The 8211-nt window shown below is 49.8% G+C and overlaps 1 long non-coding RNA gene across 1 annotated transcript in view; it reads left to right on the top strand.

Annotated features, from left to right (window-relative positions):
• The window catches only part of LOC138756376 (uncharacterized), a 66170-nt gene that overhangs the window by 46726 nt on the left and 11233 nt on the right, over nt 1-8211 (top strand). The window lies entirely within an intron of this gene.

The following is an 8211-nucleotide window of genomic DNA, read 5'->3' as shown; positions in this document are numbered from 1 at the left end:
CATCGACTGTACATGAATAGATCAGTAGTGGAGGATGTTAACAGCGCGAAGTTCCTTGGAGTTTAGTCAAGTAGTGACCTATATTGGACACACATCCCCTCATTTGTCAGGAAGGCGCAACAGTGATTGTACTCTATGAGAAAACTGAAGTGGACAAGGCTACCGGCCACCATTATGTCAACCTGCTACAAGAGCATTCTGACTGGCAGCATCAGAGTGTGGTATGGTTGCTGCAGAGAAATGGTTCAGAGGTCTATCTACAGGACTATAGGAATGGCAGAGAGGATCCCTGTTGTCTCCTCCCCCACCCACCTCTCCCCCACCCAAGGACCACCAGCTCCCCCATCAGATTTATAACAGTTTTCCTCAGGCAGTGAGAATGTGAGGAAATGCTCACATTAACTATTTATTTGTATAAATGAACATTTGTCCTGCATATGTATTCTTTGTCTGTATGTGTGTTGTGTGCCTGTGTGTTTTGCACTGAGGACCAGACAACGCTGTTTCGCCAGGTTGTGCAGATAATAATTAACTTGACATGACTTGAGACCTGCTGACTTCCTCCAGAATACCGTGTTTTAACACAAGATAAACCCCTACTTTACAGTTCCTGCAGCAAGACATTCAGTGCTGCTTAGGAATATCAGAAGACCAATGTACTTCACTACTGCACCACTCTTCCACGTCTGCCAGATGAATTGCTGGAAATGCTTCAATACCAGTTACAGCTTCAGAGTATTGTGATAGTACAGATTCTATCACCAATGTGCATATGTACATATGTACAGCGTTGTCTCCGCTCCATCCTCAACATTCATTGGAGCGCTTTCATCCCTAACGTCGAAGTACTCGAGATGGCAGAGATCGACAGCATCGAGTCCACGCTGCTGAAGATCCAGCTGCACTGGGTGGGTCACGTCTCCAGAATGGAGGACCATCGCCTTCCCAAGATCGTGTTATATGGCGAGCTCTCCACTGGCCACCGTGACAGAGGTGCACCAAAGAAAAGGTACAAGGACTGCCTAAAGAAATCTCTTGGTGCCTGCCACATTGACCACCGCCAGTGGGCTGATATCGCCTCAAACCGTGCATCTTGGCGCCTCACAGTTTGGCGGGCAGCAACCTCCTTTGAAGAAGACTGCAGAGCCCACCTCACTGACAAAAGGCAAAGGAGGAAAAACCCAACACCCAACCCCAACCAACCAATTTTCCCCTGCAACCGCTGCAACCGTGTCTGCCTGTCCCGCATCGGACTTGTCAGCCACAAACGAGCCTGCAGCTGACATGGACATTTACCCCCTCCATAAATCTTCGTCCGCGAAGCCAAGCCAAAGAAGTGTAGGATGACTGTGATTGGCTGAGAGTGTAGCCACGCCTAATGGCAGGTCTTAAAGGCTCCTAGCCAGACCAGGTCATTCTAGAGTAGTCGACCTATATGTGATATGCTCCAGTCTTCTATTTAATAAAAGCCTTGGTTTGGATCAACAAGCCTTTGATTCTTTTGACGCGCTCTATAATTTTATTAACTAGAAAGCTTTGAAGGGATGGAGCGTATGCTATGGCTGGAACGCCTCGACATTGACCCACAGTCAGCTACAGCCTCAAATGACTTTAAGCACTGGGTGAGATGCTTCGAAAAAACTCTCTGACCCTGTCGTGATAGAGGACAGCCATCGACTACTAATATTGATGACTATGGTGTCCCCGAGAGTCTACCAGAGCATCCAGGACGCGACCACTTATGCCGTAGCCATGAAGGTGCTAAAAGGGCTCTACGAGCGAGCAGAGGAAAGGGACTATGCTCAGTACAAACTAGCGACAAGGAGGCAACAGCCCAGTGAGTCCTGTAGAGCTTATATTCAAGCACTAAGGGCAATGGGCAGGGACTGTGTCTGCACAGACAAAACTGCTATGGAGACCACAGATGATCTCATTTGGGATGCCTATGTGGCCGGGGTTCAATCGAATGAGGTGAGGCAGCACCTGCTAGAGCACGGGGGAGAAAACCTAGAGGACGTGATCTGGATCGCAGAGACAATGGAGGATGCGGTATTAAGTATGGACGTGTACTCTCCGGGCTGGACCTCATGCTCTGATGAGAGTAGGATGCCCTCCCTCAACCCTACTACACCCCGGCATACTGACGGCCTGTCGGCTGCCGCTACGCTGCCCGATGCAACCCCGAAATGTTATTTCTGCGGGAGGAACAAGCACAGCAGGTCCGAGTGCCCGGCGAGAAAAACCAGATGCCAGAAGTGCCTTACAAGTGGCCACTTTGCTGTAGTCTATTGCTCCAAAATGGCCACCGTCAAACACAGTGTCTCATGTGAAGCCCAACCGCCACCTTCCCATTCAAACATTTCTTACTCACAGCTCTCATCCAATGAGAGCGAGGGCTCAACCGTGTGGCAGTGCCTGACATCACGGGGCAGACGCCGAGTGCGGAAGGTACAACCCACCCTCGCCACAATGACGTTGGCCTGCTTCACTCTCCCTCATGAAGCAACATCCAACCAGGCCCCAGCCCCAACTGCCAACCAGGGACCCACCACTGCCATCACTGCTGAGCCTGCCACTGCAAAGCCCGCCGCCACCACTACCGACGCTGCCGACCAGGGACCCACCACCACCAATGCAGCCAACCAGGTACCCGCCGCCGCGACTGAGCTACCGACCTGTACCCACCGCCGCTACTGACATTGCCGACCAGGGACATGATGCCGTGACCGATGCTACCAACCCAGTACCCATCACCGCAAATGCAAACAACCGCCCGAATGACCGCCCCATTGCCGACAGCAAGCAGCGACCCCCAGCACTTACCATTGGCTGGCCGACACCCCCAGCAGGCTGCAGGCAGTAGCACCAACTCCTCGACGCTGACTGCTCCGGCCAAACTGTTTCTGTGATGTCACAGTGCACACGTTGTGTGACATCATCACGTAGGACTTCACTGTCCCCATTACAAGTCACTGCATCAATAACCCTAGACCATCCCCTCACAAAAGCAAAGGAACTGATTAAAGTACATAGACACTGTACGAATTGCTTATTTGACTCGGGGTCAACTGAAAGTTTTATCCGCCAAGACCTGGCCCACCGTTGCGGACTGGCTATTCTCCCCACTGCCAAGAAGATTTCATTGGCGATCAGATCGCACTCCACCAGGATAAAGGGGTACTGCTGGGACTGGACTTTCAGTGCTAGTTTCGAACCATTTCCCTGCACTTTGTGGGGCCTCACGCTCAACTCTCTGTCTGTAACCACTCCACCCCGGAAGCCTCCTGCCAGCGGCAGCCCAAGTCACCCGCCTCCATGCCCCAAGTATTCACCTGTAGCCTCTCCACCCTCTGAGTTGCTCCGCCAGCGCTCTTCGCAAACCTGGAAGCCTGTGGCCACAAAAAGCCAGCAATATAGCTAAGAACACAGGAAATGTATCACAAGCGAGGTGCGCAGACTGCTAGACGAGGGCATTATCGAATCTAACTCGAGTCCCTGGAGGGCCTAGGTGGAGGTTGTTAAAAACGGGGAGAAGCCATGGATGGGGGTTGACTACAGCCAGAAAATCAACTGCTTCACGCTTTTGGATGCATACCCCCTTCCACAGATCACAGATGTGGTGAACCAGATCACACTATACCATGTGTTCTCCACCATTGACTTACGTTCGGCCTATCAGCATCTCCTGATCTGCCGAGAAGACCGACCTTTCACGGCCTTTGAAGAAAATGGGTGGCTGTTTCAATTACTCAGGGTACCCTTTGGGGTCATGAATAGTGTCATGGTCTTCAAGCAGGAAATGGACTAGTTGGTGGACCAGAATGGGCTAACAGCTACTTTCTCATATCTGGACAATGTCACCATCTGCGGCCATGACACGTAGGATCACGATGCCAATCTCGAGAAAATCTTTCAGACTGCAACTCGGCTGCACTTGACCTACAGTTTCGACAAGTGTGTCTACCAGACCACTCGGCTCGCAATTCTAGGTTGCGTGGTGGGGAATGGTGTGGTAATGCCGGACCCTGACTACATGTGTCCCCTCATGGACTTCCCCCACCCACCCCCCCACCCCACACCCAGAAGGCACTCAGACACTGCCTGGGCTTTTTCTCCTACTATGCCCAATGGGTTCCACTCTATGCTGACAAGGCACGGCCACTTATCAAGACCACTTCCTTCCCTCTGTCAACCGAAGCCAGAGCAGACATTGACTGCATTAAATCGGACATCGCCACTGCAACGCTGCACGCCATCGATGAGTCCATCCCGTTCCAAGTCGAGAGTGATGCTTTTGACTTTGTACTCACAGGCTCTTTGAACCAGGCCGGCTGGCCGGTAGCATTCTTCTCCAGAATCTTCCAGAGTCCTGAGCGCCGATACTCCTCTGTCGAGAAGGAGGCGTAGGCCATAGTTGAAGCAGTACGTCGTTGGAGACACTACCTCACTGGCAGGCGCTTTACATTGCTGACCGACCAATGCGCGGTCTCCTTCATGTTTAGCAATACTCAGCGAGGTAAGATCAAGAATGACAAACTCTCCACCATTAATTATGACATACTGTATTGGCCTGGTAAACTCAGTGACCCACCAGATGCGCTCTCCAGGGGTACTTGCGCCAACATACAACTGGACTGGCTGCAGAGACTCCACGAGGAGTTCTGTCATCCAGGGGTCACTAGGTTTGCACACTTTGTCAAAGCTCGCAACCTGCCCTACATGGTCGAGGAGATTCGCTCCATGACCCGAGCCTGCCCGGTGTGTGCTGAGTGCAAGCCCTAATTCTTCCATCCAGAGAACACCAACATCATCAAAGCCACCCAACCCTTTGAGCATCTCAGCATGGACTTCAAGGGGCCCCTACCATCAACCAACCGTAATACCTACATCCTTACGGCCATTGACGAATACTCCCACTTCCCGTTCGCTATGCCCCACTCTGACATGTCCACCTCCTGAGTCATAGAGGCCCTGCACAGCATCTTTGCCATCTTCGGGTACCCCAGTTATATCCACAGTGACAGGAGGTCCTTGATTATAAGCGTGGAGCTTCTGGAGCATGGTATTGCTTCAAGTAGGACCACCAGCTTTCACCTATATGGTAATGAGCAGGTCGAAAGAGAGAATACCACCATCTGGAAAGCGGTTATACTTGCCCTCCGGTCCAAAGGTCTCCCCACCTCTCACTGGCAGGACGTGCTCACTAGTGCCCTCCACACTTCATCCACTCCCTCCTATGCACCGCGACCAATGCCACCCCACATGAAAGGATGTTCTCTTTCCCGAGGAAATCCGAATGGGGAACAACCATACCGGCGTGGCTCACGGTTCCCGGGCTGGTCCTCCTGCGATGCCACGTCCGCTACTCAAAGAATGACTCCTTGGTTGACCAAGTGACTCTACTCCATGCGAACCCGCATTATGCCTACGTTGAGTACCCGTACGGATGGGAGGACACAGTCTCGGTAAGGAACCTAGCCCAAGCTGGATCAGGTGCAGCAATGCCTTTTACCCAACCTCCCCCTATTCCTTCTCCCCCTGGTCATGTGCTGAATGGAGGGACCAGCACCACCCCACCAGCTCAGGCCAGACTCTCAACAACGCTGTTGGGGAATTGAGTGAAGCAGTGGCCGCACCCGACGAGCCTGCCGGCGACACGACCCCAGCGACCCCAAACCCGGTACCATGGCGGTCACGCCGGATAGTCAGGCCCCCTGTCCGGTACAGCCCCTAACCTCCACTGGGCCCATTTTTTTCATTTTTTCTTTTTCATTTTTTTTACAGCCCTCCGTCCACCCCGGGGTCAGTTCTCAAAGAAGGGGTGAATGTGATAGTACAGATTCTATCACCAATGTGTATATATGTACAGATTGTAGTGTAGGATGACTGTGATTGGCTGAGAGCATAGTCACGCCTAATGTCAGGACTTAAAGGGTTGCTCCTAGCCAGACCAGGTCATTCTGGACTGGTCGACCTACATGTGATACGCTCCAGTCTTCTAGTTAATAAAAGCCTTAGTTTGGATCAACAAGTCTTTGGTTCTTTCGACGTGCTCTACAAGTATCACCTATTTAAGAGGTGCAGGCTAACTTTAAGCAGGAAAGGTTGCTTTTAACTGATGCTAACCACTGAAGCATTAAACCAATAAACAGTTCAGCTAACAGATGCATTTGGCCATCATGTGCATGAGTTGTCAGCCTAAAGTTTGTGCACTGCAGGCACAGGAAACAACCAGCGAAGGTTAATTGTGCATCACCAATCCCACATTCAATACTCAGAGGCTTTCTTACTTAATCACCCTCATTAAATACCCCGAGCTGAGCACATTCTGCAGAAACTAAAAGTCGTGATTAATTTGTTCTGGAGAAATGATCAATTTGTAGGAAGAAAGCAGCCAAGTGCATATTTATTTGAAATTATATATTTTTATTAATGTAGACATAGAGCATGGTAACAGACTCTTCCGACTCACTAGCTCATGCTGCCCAAATACTCCAATTAACCCACACCTCCCATGTGTTTTTAAAAGGAAACCAGAGCACCCAGATGAAATGCACGCAGACATGAGGAGATCATAAAACTCCTTATAGACAGTGCCGGGTTCGAACCCGGTTTGCTGGTGCTTTAATAGCATTGTCCTAACAATGCTGCAGATCACAGGAACATGATTTGTGCAGGATGTAAGGGGAGCAATCTTTTGCATGAAAGAAGCTATTGGAAGAAATCAGTGGGGTTGGGCAGAGAGATGGTAGATATTTCGGATTGGAAGGCAATCCAGATACACGGTCTCGAACAGAAACATCAGCCGCATTTCTGCTTCCAGAAGTGTAACAGCATCTGCAGTCACTCCTGACTAATATTTTCGGGGCATTTTAGGGTGAATTGTACCAGAACATGCATCACTATTTTGGAAACACATGACCTGCAATTTCTCCATTCTCTCTCCTCCCTGAGTTTAATATTATAATCACTCAACTCAGATAACTGGTTCGTTTCATACCGACAATTTCACATGTACAAGTGGCTCATCAACTTTCTAGACATGTTCATCAGAGCTAACGGACCAGACAACAAAGGCCCCAAGTCTAAATGTAGCTGAGATGATGGCGGATGAGCTGAAGAATGCAGCCTTTCCTCATTGTGACCATGTAAAAACACAAAAACGCTGGAGGAACTCAGCAGCTCTCGCAACATCCTGTTAGGGTAAAGGTGTATAATTGATGTATTGAGGATGAGCCCTGTTTCAAGGTGTGAGTAAAAAAGTGCCAGGCACCTGAATAAATGGGCTGGGCTGGAGTGAAGAATGGACAGGGGGAGGAGCACAGGCCAACAGGAGGAATAGGAGGACAGGAGAGGAAAGGAGAGAACTGATTGGGGAGGGGGTAGCTCCTGTGAATGCAGAGCTTCTGGAAAGGAGTTAAAAGGCCTTTTTACACAGAAAACTCACTTAATTGGCATGTGAATGACCTGTCTTCAAAGGCAGCTTGGGTCATTCACACTGAACCAAGAAATGCCAGGTCAGTGCGAGCACTTACATAAGCAAGCCAGCATCTCGGAGCAAAAGGAGGTGGGGCGTATAGCATTATAGCATCAGTATCCTGTGAACCCTTTTAGACAGAGGCTGTTGTGAAACACATCAACTCTGATCCTACCTACCTTGGTAGGATCAGACATGAGATGAAAATAACGCCCACCTTTGTTGCATATATACAGGTAGGTGAGGCAGTTAAAAGGCAGGTAAATCTTATCTTTTAACAGATATGTTAAAGGGGTTAGAGAGAAAAGTAAAGATTGAGATACAGCTAGAGGAAAGGAGAACAGGATTAGGAAGGGGAGATATAGGGGGGGTGGGGGGGGGGAATGTACTAACAGAGATCAAAAAGGTCAATATTAATGCCATCCAGTTGGAGGGCGCCCAGACACATATGAGGTGGTTTCCTCCAATTTGCAGGTGGCTTCAGTATGGCAGTACATGAGACTATGGACTGACATATATCGGCATGGGAATGGGGTGGGCATTTGAAATAAAACCTTGAAGAAGGGCTCAGGCCTGAAAGATCATTTATATATCCTTACCTCCTATGGCCACTGCGAGACCTGTTGAGTTCCTCCAGCATTTCTGTATTTTACAACAATAATACAGGCCTTTCACCTCATTGTGATTATGTGGCCATTTCACAACTATATGCCTGCAAGTATTCAAGTATAGCC

Source organism: Narcine bancroftii, chromosome 3 (genome assembly GCF_036971445.1).
Source record: "Narcine bancroftii isolate sNarBan1 chromosome 3, sNarBan1.hap1, whole genome shotgun sequence".
NCBI lineage: Eukaryota > Metazoa > Chordata > Chondrichthyes > Torpediniformes > Narcinidae > Narcine > Narcine bancroftii.
This window is presented reverse-complemented; position numbering and strand designations above follow the sequence as displayed.